This window comes from Bombina bombina, chromosome 1 (assembly GCF_027579735.1).
Source record: "Bombina bombina isolate aBomBom1 chromosome 1, aBomBom1.pri, whole genome shotgun sequence".
NCBI classification, from domain to species: Eukaryota; Metazoa; Chordata; class Amphibia; order Anura; family Bombinatoridae; genus Bombina; species Bombina bombina.
Window position 1 is genome coordinate 672,993,812 of NC_069499.1, and position 14,718 is coordinate 673,008,529.

Below are 14,718 nucleotides of genomic sequence, written 5' to 3' on the forward strand. Positions count from 1 at the left end.
AATAAAAAAAAATATATATAAAAGTAAATGGAATTAAAAAAAATTACATTTATAAAAATTTTGCTTTTTAGAACAAAAACACAATTCAAGGAACTAAAATCTAATGTATGTTTTATTAATCATACTGTTTTGTATATAATCTTATGATGTCATTTTTCAAATACCAGATTTGCTTTTTATAGCTCTTCCAACAGTTTTGAATTTTCATTTGCATATATTATACAATAATGCAATCAAATGCTTTCAGAGAATATTTCAAATTTTATAGGTAACAATATTTAATATTTTACTTTCTCCCCCTACTTATATCTCTATAATCACAGCATACACAATGATGTTTGTTTGCTATCACAAAAAAAATCAAAATCAGGTTGTTTAAAGTGTTGGTAGATCTTTCACATGTGGATTTAATAAATATATATATTTATTGTATTATAGCTGCAAGCTATCATGTACCATTTTCTAATATTCTAATTGAATTCTCTGTAATCTTGTATGAATACTGGATTTATCAGAGCAATAGGAGCCTATTTTCCAAAACTAGGCAACAGTATTGCTTTCTTTATTTTGACCTCCTTAAGTACTGGAAGTGCCTACTATACAAGGAGTAAAATTAAGAAATGTTTTATTTATTTATTTAACTGTTTTCTTGTTAGTGGTTTGATGTAGGTTGTGAAAATATCACAACCACTGTGTACTATATGCCAAATTGTATATAGTTTGATAAATCTTAGTTGCAGTCACATGTTTTCCATAAGTAGTCAAGAGCAACCCAACTGTTCTCTCTGTAGCTACTGCAGAGAGTTGCTCATATTTATTATGGTTTGTAAAACTGGTTATATTTGAGGTGTTACATTGACCTACAAACAGTACTGGGTTTGATTCAACATATGGCAAAGCCCTCTGTCATATGTATCTGCCTGATTATTTAAGATTCAGTTAGTTGAATCTGGGTTTTGTTGTTTAGTATAACCTCTCATGAAATGAGGATCAGACAGTAGTTAAGCAGATTCATGGTATTATTAGTCCTACTATCAGAATCAGCTGTATTCAACCAGCATATTTAAGTGAGCATTAAAACCTATTGTAGCTTTATACGATTTCATATGAATATTTAACTTTGAATATTCATAAAACAATAGTATTGATCAATTCATATATCTGGTACATGGATTGTTCATGTATAATTGTACCATACTTTGTATATTTTTTGTTCTGTATTTCACAATAATTCTTCCATGCTTGTCAATTTAAAATCTGAAATGTCTACATCAGATGCACTTATTGAGTAGATGGTCTTGTCAACCATAATATATATTTTTTAGTTATTTGCAAAGTTTACATTTTTATTGTTGATTAATTAAAAATTAATTGAGTCCGAAATAATGCAATAGAAAAATAGAGTTACAAAACAGAACATCTATCTGTTTATACTTAGCTACAACTTAAAAATGTAAAATGTAAAAAATATCAGCTATGATATTGTTTTTAAAAACAATCACTAAAATTAATGTAGCAGTAGAACCAAAACTTTCAGAACTAGTAACATGATGACACCAATTAGGGTATCACATTGTCAAAAAATATTTCCATGCTTTTATGATAACATTACACATAAACTGAAGCACTAAGTAAACATAACCCACCTAAATCATCAGAAGTGACAGATATAACAAGACTTTTCAGAAGTACCTAATGTTTATTCATTAGCATCTCATATATATATATATATATATATATATATATATATATATATATATATATATATATATATATATATATATATATATATATATACCATTCATTAATTTAACATCAAGTTAGGGAACCTTTAGATAAGATTTTAGCAAATACCCATTTTGTTTTATGACATTATGAAAACTGGGGGATTATTGGTTACCTAGGTATGACATACCAGTGTCTTGATATTAGTTGACTAAAATAGCCAGACTTAAGAAAATTCTTTAAACTATTCTCAGAAGAAAAGTCAGGTGTAAGGGGTATACTTTGTAATTAACCCATCAATTCAAGTCAACATTCAAGAAAAGCGGACTGCTAGTATATCAAGTCTCCTATTCAACAAGCACTAATATTAACCAACCACAACTCCCTCAGCCGCAACTTTGTGGATAGACCTCAATGTTTTTAAAGCTACACCAAAATTTTATTTTTCTGGCTATTCATATGAACACCCCATTTTGTTGGCACCCATATCTCATGTGCCATGGATTATTTTAGCACAAATAGAAAATGTAATTCTTTTACCTGCAATAAGCAAATCTGATGGATTTAAAATACACTTGACTATTCTATAAAATATAGAATCCAATTTGTTGTTTATATTAATATGACGTGAAATAGAAGCAGTGTGTAATAATTGATCTCCATATATTTAATGTAAACGTATGTCAAGAATTGTTGTGCCCAAAATCAAAGCACAATTTTAAAAAATCATATCATCATTGTTGCACTTTTTAAATATTAATACAAATTGATATCATGTTATGGTCAATGAAGGCAAAATGCCCAAGTTTATTATGCAGTAGTGTTCAATAGATGTTCAGCCTTCTTATTTAAAAATAACTGCACAAATGAATACCTTTTTAAGGCCTTTTTTGACCGTATAATGTACACAAATAACATACAGTGTAAAGATTGCAATCGAGTATGCTATTATGATAATAATTTATAATCTGAAGCACAAAATAACTTTTCATTAGTACAATTCTATAAAAGGGGTAATAGGTGATTAGGGAGCTAGGACATACAACTTCCCCATCCCGTTTACTGACACTAGATATGTAAGGCACAGTGTGATTACAATACAAAAGTGTGGAATTAAAAAGTAATTTAACCTCTGGCAGGAAAGTTATTTTCTTCGGCCTTTAGCTCCTGCGGTACTTTAGATTGTTTATTTCACTAACTTTGCACCCAGCCTCAATTTTATTTTTTGTTTTAGAAGTTTTATTTTAGGTTACAATGAAACTATAATAAATGTTTTGATTTAAATAAAAAAAAAACAATTAATGAACGTGTACATATTAAAAAGTGTCTTAAACATTAGTGATCTTAAACACCTTTGTGAAAAATATTTATTTAAATAATTTTTTTTTAGAAATGATGTCTTTTTTAATATTGGTGTTTATTACTATACAAAATGAAATTAGAATAAAATAATATGGAAATTATAATTATTATAATTATTACCTAAACATTAACATATTCAATCTTAAAAGGTATGTAGGCAACAACAATGTAATGGGCACTACTCATTTAAAAAGATATGGAATTCAAATTAAACTTGAATTATTTAGATAGAGCGTACAATTTAAAAAAAAAATATGTATATATATATATATATATATATAAAAATGCAAAAAAAGCACTCACTGAATCTTCATCAAAAAGTGACAAAAACTTTTAATGCAGTTTGTGACGTTTCGGGACAGCAACAGTCCCTTCCTCTGACAAATTAACACTGAACAAAAGCAGCCTTTAAATAGGCTCCCAAACACACTCCCCACAAGATCAGCCAATCCAGGCTGAATAATTGAACACACCCATATAGTGACCAATGAAAGAAAATGATACATATTGTGCATGTGAATGTTATAAAATAATCGATCAAAACAATACTTAAAAACAAATCCTCTTTGGACCCCATTGCTGGTAGTCATGACTACCAGCAATGGGGTCCAAAGAGGATTTGTTTTTAAGTATTGTTTTGATCAATTATTTTGTAACATTCACATGCACAATATGTATCATTTTCTTTCATTGGTCACTATATGGGTGTGTTCAATTATTCAGCCTGGATTGGCTGATCTTGTGGGGAGTGTGTTTGGGAGCCTATTTAAAGGCTGCTTTTGTTCAGTGTTAATTTGTCAGAGGAAGGGACTGTTGCTGTCCCGAAACGTCACAAACTGCATTAAAAGTTTTTGTCACTTTTTGATGAAGATTCAGTGAGTGCTTCTTTTTACATTTTTATAATTCACCGCACAGCACCCTGATAGTTGTTGAACGTTGGTGAGAGTGCATATACACCAATTTTTGCCTATATATATATATATATATATATATATATATATATATATATATATATATATATATATATATATATATATATATATATATATATATATATATATATATATATATATATACATACATACATACATTTCCTTTTATTATCCAAGAGAGAATACTGAAGTTGGGTCAGGTGTGTGCATGTGTCCTGAGCACTAGGTGGCAGTAGTGTGTGTAGCAGTGTTATACAAGCAACCTTTAGAGGGTGCTTTATGGTTAAAATCTATGGTACACTAAACTTCTGCTTTATAGCTAGAAGCAATGTTCAATAAAGACTGTTTGAACATTTGAGCATTTATCTTTTGATACAAAACATAAAAAGATTGTGTGCAGTAGTAATAAGTGTGAGAATAGAATAGTTGTTGTTTCCTGCTGTAACCCAGCACTGCATGCTGCAGACTTCCACACTACCACCAAATAGTGCTTAAGGTATGTTCATGCTTTAAAGCCTATTTCATTATGCCCTCATATAAAGAGCTCACGTTTCAACCAAGAGAATTAGATAATTATATTAACAGAAGCACATTGTAAATGTTGTATTGTTTTTAATTGTATGCTTTATATAAATCCTGAAAGATTCATTTATACTTCTGTGCCCATTTAATCTGTTAATCGGTGCAAATATAAAGCATTATCAGAGGTGTTATATAAAGTAGCAATTCCCCAAAAGGCTTATAGGAACTAATTACAAAAAAAAATATGCTTTGCAGACCATTTTAGTGTGGAAAGAATTAACTAGTAGTTACATAACCAAAGAAATGCGGAGTGTTACTTTTCAAAATTGGTTTCTAAATATTTGCAAGTTCATTATTATAAATATATTACCATTCACTTTTTTAGCATTATATAGGTTAAATAATAAATGTCAGTATCTGTTGCGATGTTCATATAAATCAGTGTAAGTATCATAGCACCATGTTTCCTTGTTTTTTAAAGGGACATTCTAGTAGAAATTGAAACACATATCATTGCAATTAAATTTCAGTAAAAAAGCATTATGAAATATAATTTATTGATCAAAAATTTTTCTACTCACATCTGTCACTGGGTTGCCTTTTTATGAGCTCACTACCTATGGAGCATATGCCTGATTGTGGTGTGCCTCTGCAATAACAGCTTGTGGCTGCTCTGTGTGGTAGTGGTAACCCATATCACGTCACCATCAAAAGAGTACTGTACCTGCAATTTCTGGCAAAGCAGTAGGCTGTGAGTGTGGGAGCACACTGCCTTCCCACAGGATGTGTCCACAGTCACTAAAACAATAACATTATTTACCAGAAATATATATTGCAATAATGCCTCTCATGCTTTCATGTTCTTTTTAGTTTCCACTAGAATGTATTTTATCAATTTATATTTTATCAGCTTAGTGTTTCTTTTAAAGTAGCATATTCAATCAAGCATTAAAGGGACACTGAACCCAATTTTTTTCTTTTGTGATTCAGATAGAACATGGCATTTTAAGCAATTTTCTAATTTACTACTATTATCAAATTTTCTTTATTCTCTTGGTATCTTTATTTGAAATGCAAGAATGTAAGTTTAGATGCCGGCCCATTTTTGGTGAACAACCTGGGTTGTTCTTGCTTATTGGTGGATAAATTCCAGAGTCTGAACTAATAAAAACAGCTTAGATGCCTTCTTTTTCAAATAAAGATAGCAAGAGAACGACGAAAAATTGATAATAGGAGTAAATTAAAAAGTTGCTTAAAATTGCATGCTCTTTCTGAATCACGAAAGAAAAAAAATGGGTTCAGTGTCCCTTTAAGCTATTATATTGGAAAACATTCACTATAGCTAGCATTAATACACAGACACATGCTTTATGAATTCACATATATTTATAGAGTAGTTTCCATACAAATGCTGTCTGTGAGATATTATAGATACATATATTAAATCATCTGGATGATAACATGTATTTTTAAAGTAGTGTGTAAGAGCTCACTCCATGTATGTATTTGTAATATACATTCATGATATTTTATGATTGCTTAGCTTCTGCACACAAGTTCAGCCTCTACTTAATTTGCTAGTGTCAGCAAGGCAGCTAATGCATCAACTAGTGCTGACATTTTAAGTCATTGATGCAACGATTTTTAAGGAGGGGGCAAATTTCTACTGTGAGGAATATGTAGCTTTCTTGAAACTACATGTGAATTTTAAATATTATAAAGCATTCACTGTATTAGTTTGCATTCATTTAAATAAATAGCAATGCCTAACTAGCCATTGTGTATAACAGCAATATCAGTTAAATTACAACTTGTAACCTGTCCCTTACTGTTAAGTCTACATTACTAAGGTTCTGTATTGATGATTCGCACTCTCTAAACCTTCAGAAGAGTTGCAACATTTACATACTTAAAATTATTTTCATTATTATTCATTGTCCAGTCGTAAAATGATAACCTAATGCATGACTTCAAATATGATGGTACCTGGACTCATAAAAAGAGAAGGCACATATACAGTTCTATAGCATTCACTGTTTAGTTTATCCCATTTATCATGTAATGCATTTTTCCTAAGATGTGTTAAGATCCACAAACCAGACAGATTTCCAGTGTTGTCATCTATATTTCTATTAGAGGTACTCTCCAATTATACATGAACATATACTACAAATAGTTAGAAATGGGAATTAAACTAGGAGTCAATATGATTTACATTGTGATTCAAGCTATAAATAAAACTTTATTAAACGAGTCAGTGAAGAGGTACGTTTTTTAAAACAAATATTGTTAATAGCCAGATTTTTTACTGCTCATTTTTCTTCCATTTTCATTTTCGATAAAAAAATAAACTTTTGTAAATTCTTGATTTTTCCTACTATATATATATATATATATATATATATATATATATATATATATATATATATATATATATATATATATATATATAGTTAGTTATACCATAAAATGTCATTGTTTTAATAAGCATGTTATTCTTTGTAAAGGTTTCGTAAGTTAAGATGTTTTGTACATAGAAAGTAACTGTCCTAATGTTTTTTTCATTAAAACCATGTTGTATAGGTTTTTCTTTTTGCTTTAATGTATAAAATTGTATACCTGCCTGGTTTGCTTTGTATTTTTAAATGTGTTGCACAATTTTGCATTTTTTGTTTACATTCTATTTCCAAAAAGGTTATAAATAATACCTTTGTATACGCATTTAACTTTTTCTTTGGCTAGAGGAAAAAAATACCCTCAAGCGCTAAAGTGGTTTAAGTGCATTATGTTATTTTAAAACACAATGTCTATGTATAAATAATGTTGTCAAACCTGGTGTGTCTGTTTCTCTCATAGAGGGATTAATTATGCTGCCAGAACAACAGATTATTTAAAAAAATGTCAAATAAAATTTTTATTAAAGTGTATTGTATGCATTTATTTATTTGCTTTCCTTGTAGGGTGGCTGGCAAAACAAATGGACCAATCTACTGCACTGTTAGTTACTAACTATGCACAAATTATATTGGCCAGCTAAATTTGACAAATATTAGCTGCAGCCACTTAATTTGTCCTGCTCATCTGCAAGCATTTATAAAGTACTTATAAAGTCCAACTAGTAACAAGGTCTATAAAATGAACTGGTGTCATAATCAATGAAAGTGGTGTTTCAGATTAATACAAACTTATCTTAATCTTTAGTTAGTTTTCAGAATGTCTACTTTGCAACTAGTAGATCATGTTATTAAATATTTATTTAACTTTCCACTATTTAGTACTTTTGTACCAGGCAAAAGTAAATGCTTTATAAATAATTATTAAAGTGTGATTAATGTGTGTCCTGTATTTATTAATGATCACCAATAAATTAATTATAGTCTAACAACTGCAACAGAACAGTTGATAACAGTGGGTGCCAAGGGGTCAACCAAACTGCGAATGAGGAATGTTGGACAACATACAGAACTCCTATATCAAGCAGTCACAAAAGAAGTAGATGTAATGTAGATCACAAGATTATCAATTTACCTAAAGGCAGTTCTTGGAATCCGTACTCATGGAGAATGCGTTGCTCAGTTTATCAATGTAAATGTTCTGTATTGTGTAGTATCCACTTTAATGAGTTCTTTTCCTGTACGCTGTTGAGGTGGATACTGAATCAAAATGCACCTAAATATGTCATAGATCCTGCTAATAAGAATTTTGCTACTCTAAGAATTAACATAATTTACAGCACACTTTATTAAGCAGCATTTTGATTACTGTTATTAAGGGAAACATTTTAGAATATTTGTCTATTTTTTCCAGTGTTAAAATGTTGCATTTCCCAACTCCTCCACAACAGCCAAGCTAGTCAACTACCTATTTCTAACATTATGTTCAAAAGAATAAAATATTCCAACTGCAACTAATATCATTTTAAAACTGCACTACATACTTATTTGAAGCTTTTTATTGATGGATATTAGTTCAAATTGAAAAGACAACAATGTTTTATCCATTGGGTTACTCTTGGGTGTTTTTGATATCAGCTAATTGACAAAATACAATTTTGGGTGTAAAAATATGTATGGTGGTGGGTGATGGGAGAAACAATGTAACTGCCTATAAATTATATTTCTTTCTTATCCCATTCTGGGACATTAATGAATACATGAGCATATAAAAAAAAAAAATCAAGAATGTTACAAATAAAATAAAACATAGACCCATGAAGATTGTCACACCACAGCTAATGAAAATGAAAAACTAGTTTGAAAATTCTTAAGCTAATTCTGTTGAGGTATATTTATATAAAATACAAATTGTCGACATGGTCAGATCACCACTTATTCATGAAAGTTTCTTCTAAGTGACTATTCTTTTACCTTCATAAGTTGTACTTCACCTGTCTCACCCGCTAAACAGATAGGAAGGTTTTCAGGAAATATCAATAGTAAACTTTCTTTCCTAGCAAATCTACTTAAAATACTATGAATCATTCATGAACAATTATCCATATAAAACCTAAGTAATCTAAAATCTGTTTCTGCGTATCTCACACTTTTGTTTTGACTGAACTAAGTGTACTCTGTGTTTGTACTCAGTCTACATTTATTTGCTTGTTCAGCCCAAATTAAACTCAGCAGCTTAAAAACTTATCATTATTGGCACACTTCTCCTGAAAAAGTTTCCCCTCCGCATCAGAATTAAGACAATTCAATCAGGCTTCCCAACCTACAACTAGCTCCTAATTTTCTATATTGTTTTCCTTAGACGCCAGTTTTGTGATTTCTGAAGTCCTGTATGAGCAGTCACAATGACTTTACCAGAGCTTTTACCTTTGGTTAATATTGAGTGTTAATGTGATTATTGCTCAAGTACAAGCATTAACCCTGGGCTTGTAATATGAGCATGAATTTCTACTCTGCACTCGTCGCTGAAAGTATAGGGAACATTAGTTACCACAAGGTTGCAATATATTTTTCCAGACATGACTTGTAATAGGTTCTAATGGTAAAAAAATATTGCAACCTCATAATCACATTTGCACTACACACAGTAATAATTTAACTTCACTTGTAATCTAGGCCAATATATTATAGAATACAGTTGAGAGGTTTTTAAATATATTTAAGCTGTAGAAATGTGTGGCCAATTCCAAGATTCAAACTGTATAAAAATAATTGAAAATAAAATGAGGATCTCTTTAAAAGATAAAAACCAAAATACTGTTTAAAGGGACATGAAACCCAAATCTTTTCTTATATGATTCAGAAAGAACATGCGACTTTAAACAACTTTCCAATTTGCTTCTATTATTTCATTTGCTTCCTTCTCTTGTTATCCTTTGCTGAAAGGTTTATCTTGGAAATTTCAGGAGCAGCTAAGAACCTAGGTTCTAGCTGCTGATTGGTGGCTGCATATATATACCAATTGTCATTGCCTCACTCATGTGTTCAGTTAGAAACCAGTAGTGCACTGCTACTCCTTCAACAAATTATACCAAATGAATGAAGCCAATTTGATAATAGAAGTAAATTGGAAAGTTGTTTAAAATTGTATGTTCTATTTAAATCATTAACTATTTTTGGGGGGTTTAATGTCCCTTTAATGTCATATAAGTCTTATAAATTACATGAAAGAAAACACAATATACAATATTCATGAAAAAAATACAAAAAAATGTTTATTACAAAAAATATCAATTTGCAAAGAAAGTATACAAAAATATCCCTGTCAGTGAAAAATGCATTAAGATATTAGATTTTTTTAAAAAATTATATATCTAACAAAAAATGTCATTGCCAGCAAAGAACTGGGGCCATAAAGAGTTGAAATTCACCAGCTACTGAATCACAAACAAGGAAAAACGGTAAGATCATTATATGCCATACTTTCATGAGTGACAGTGATAAAATCTCTGGGAAGTGCTGGTCTTCCTGTATTTCTGAAAAGTCTGCAAAAAAGCCGTATTCCCATAGAATTATTTTAGTTATATACACTGCCTTATATTAGTATGATGAATTGCACATTGCTGCAAAAGTCATAATCACATTATTTATCATGATGGTTATAGCTATTTGTATTTTAAATGTACAATATTTATTGTTTTTTAAGATTAACATACCTCCAATTAGTGATATTGGGAGATATTTATCAAAGTGTTAACGAGCAGTCATCGATCTCGCGTCTATTCAGCTTTTCCCAACTTTATTTATACCATTTCACTAAACGCTGCCACTATACTAAAATGTTTAACCCCTATCCCACCACTCCCCGACACCGTCGCAACCTAAATAAAGTTATTAACACCTATCCCGCCGCTCCCCGACACCGTCGCAACCTAAATAAAATTATTAACCTGTATCTCGCCACTCCCCAACACCGCCGCAACCTAAAGTTATTAACCCCTATCCCGCCACTCCCTGACACCGCCACAACCTAAATAAAGTTATTAACCCCTATCCCACCTCTCCCCGACACCGCCGCCACTAAATAAACTTATTTACCCCTAAACCTCTGGCCTCCCACATCACCACCACTAACTTCACCTATAAACCCGTAAACCGTCAGCCTACCACATTGCAAACAACTAAATTAAGCTATTAACCCCTAAACCTAACAACCCCTTAACTTTAAACTAAAATTACAACATGCCTATCTTCAAATAAATTTAAAAACTTACCTGTAGAATTAAAATAAACTCATTTTAAACTATTAATTAACCTACCCTAACTATTATAATACAATTAAATTAAACTACCAATTAAATAAACTAAATTACATATTAAAAAAACCTAACCCTACTAAAATTATTGAAATATACAATTAAACATTATTACAACGTCCTAAATTACAAATAAAAAACAAAACAAAACACTAAATAACGAAAAATAACAAACCAAAATTTATCAAAAATAAAAAGATTTACACCTAATATAATAGCCCTATCAAAATAAAAAAGCCCCCCCAAAATAAAAAAAACCCTAGCCTACAATAAACTACCAATGGCCCTTAAAAGGGCCTTTTGTGGGGCATTGACCCAAAGATAACAGCTCTTTTACCTGTTAAAAAAATACAAACATCCCCCAACAGTTAAACCCACAACCCAACCAACCCCCCCAAATAAAAAAACTATCTAAAATAACCTAAGCTACCCATTGCCCTGAAAAGAGCATTTGTATGGGCATTGCCCTTAAAAGGAAATTTAGCTCTTTTACTGCCCAGACCCTATTCTAAAAATAAAAACTACCCAAAACCCTTAAAAAACCTAACAGTAACCCCCGACGATCCACTTACAGTTCTTGAAGTCCCGCTTGAAGGATCAATCCAGCTGGCGAAGTCCTCATCCAGGCGGTAAGAAGTCTTCATCCATGCAGCAAGAAGTCTTCATCCAGCCGGCGCAGAGCGGGTCCATCCTGAAGACATCCGGCGCGGAGCATTCTCTTCATATGGTCGCCGCCGTATACTGATTCTTCAATGCAAGTGATGCAATCCAAAATGGCGTCCTTTGCATTCCTATTGGCTGAAAGATTTCAATCAGCCAATAGGAATAAGAGCTGCTAAAACCCTATTGGATGTTCCAATCAGCCAATAGAATTGAGCTCTTATTCTATTGGCTGTTCCAATCATCCAATAGGATTGAGCTCTCATTCTATTGGCTGATTGGAACAGCCAATAGGATGAGAGCTCAAACCTATTGGCTGATTTGAACAGCCAATAGGATTTTAGCAGCTCTAATTCCTATTGGCTGATTGAAATCTTTCAGCCAATAGGAAAGCAAGGGACGCCATCTTGGATTGCGTCACTTGCATTGAAGAATCAGTGTACGACGGCGATCGTAAGAAGAGGATGCTCTGCACCGGATGTCTTCAGGATGGACACGCTCCGCGCCGGCTGGATGATGATAGTAGAGGCCACCTGGATGAAGACTTCTTGCCGCATGGATGAGGACTTCACCGGCTGGATGGATCCTTCAAGCGGGACTTCAAGAACTGCAAGTGGATCATCGGGGGTTAGTGTTAGGTTTTTTAAGGTTTTTTTTGGATGATTTTTATTTTTAGATTAGGGTCTGGGCAGTAAAAGAGCTAAATGCCCTTTTAAGGGCAATGCCCATACAAATGCCCTTTTAAGGGCAATGGGTAGCTTAGATTATTTTAGATAGTTTTTTTATTTGGGGGATTGGTTGGGTGGTGGGTTTTACTGTTGGGGGCGGTGTTCGTATTTTTTTTGCCAGGTAAAAGAGCTGTTATCTTTGGGGCAATGCCCCACAAAAGGCCCTTTTAAGGGCCATTGGTAGTTTATTGTAGGCTAGGGTTTTATTATTTTGGGGGGGGCTTTTTTATTTTGATAGCGCTATTAGATTAGGTGTCAATTTCTTTATTTTTGATAATTTGGTTTGTTATTTTTGGTAATTTATTGTGTGTTTTTTTGGTAACTTAGTGTTTTTTTTTTGGTAATTTAGGACTTTGTAATAATGTTTAATTGTATATTTAAATAATTTTAGTAGGGTTAGATTTTTTAATATGTAATGTAGTTTATTTAATTGGTAGTTTAATTTAATTGTAGTATAATAGTTAGGGTAGGTTAATTAATAGTTTAAAATTTGTTTATTTTAATTCTACAGGTAAGTTTTAATTTATTTGAAGGATAGGGATGTTGTAATTTTAATTTAAAGTTAAGGGGTTGTTAGGTTTAGGGGTTAATATTTTAATTTAGTTTTTTGCAATGTGGGGGCCTGACGGTTTAGGGGTTAATACGTTTAGTTAGTGGTGGTGATGTATGATGCTAGAGGTTTAGGGGTTAATAAGTATATTGAGTGACGGCGGTGTCGGGGAGCGGCAGAATAGGGGTGTTTAGACTCGGGGTTTATGTTAGGGTGTTAGGTGTAAATGTAACTTTTTTTCTACCATAGAAATCAATGGGGTATGCTTCATTCTCTTGCAGCATCGAACATAAGCTTTCAGTGCTTTCATACTCCCATTGATTTCTATGGCATCTGCGGCCTCAAGGGTGGTGGATTGAAAGCCAGGTATGCGTCGGAATAGCCGTGAACGTACCTGTTAGAAGTTTGATAAATTGGAAAAAGTGTGAATGTGTATTCGGAAGATCTGTAATGACGTAAGCATCGATCTGCATCAAATTGAGATTGCAGGAATATGTTACGTTACAAATTTCAACATTTATCGATCTTGAGGCTTTGATAACTAGGTTGGTTCAATCTCACAACAATTACGATGCAGAATTCCGGCGTATTTTCGGTTGACACTTTGATAAATAGGCCCCATTGACTTGACTTTAATTATATATATTACCATATGGAGAATTGATTTAGCTAAATATAATTATTAATTGTGTAATATTAAAATTGAACAATGTAGAAAGGTAAATACTGAGGAGAACCTAAGCAGTGTTTATTTATGTATGACATGTTTTTAACTTGCATCCTAGCAATATCACTACTATATAAAGTAAATCAAAGATTTAAATGATCTGAATGCACTAGACATTAATACATCCAAGGAAGACAATGTATATTTATGTCATTTACAAATATTAGGGGCATATATAGAACTAAGAAATAATTGTTTATATACCTGGAAAACTCTGAAAAATATGAAAAATTCCAGATCTTTTTTAACCTAGCAAATGAATGATTTATGTTTGCAAGGTTGTGGGTTTTGCTTATGATAGAGACAGAAGCCCCAACACATTAATTTGTTATGTGAAGTGAATAAAGCTTTGTGAAAGATCTTTTTTGAAGTGCTGTCACTTTATTTTTTAGTTTATATTCAGTTGACGTGTGACTGTTTTAATAATTGTCTATAAGTATGAATAGAGAACTGTAGAAGTTGTGGAGGTGTTATAGCCAGATGGTTAAGTTATATGATTAGTATAGACAATATTAGGAGTTTAAGTCTCATTAGACATATTTTAAATTATGAGGGGTCTGTTTTAATAATTGTATGAATGCTGTATTTAAAGAAAACAAAACAAGCAAATAAAAAATACTAGCTCCAACACTTGAAAACCAATAAATTGTACAAACTAAACTCTACAAAAAATAAATTAAATAAAATTGAAAGGAATAACACCAGTGATTGGTGAGTATGCACATATGTATTCAGCTCCACATCAGTTGTAAACTCAGTCCAGTGGTGAATATAACTATTTTATTAACGCAAGGAGAGCACAA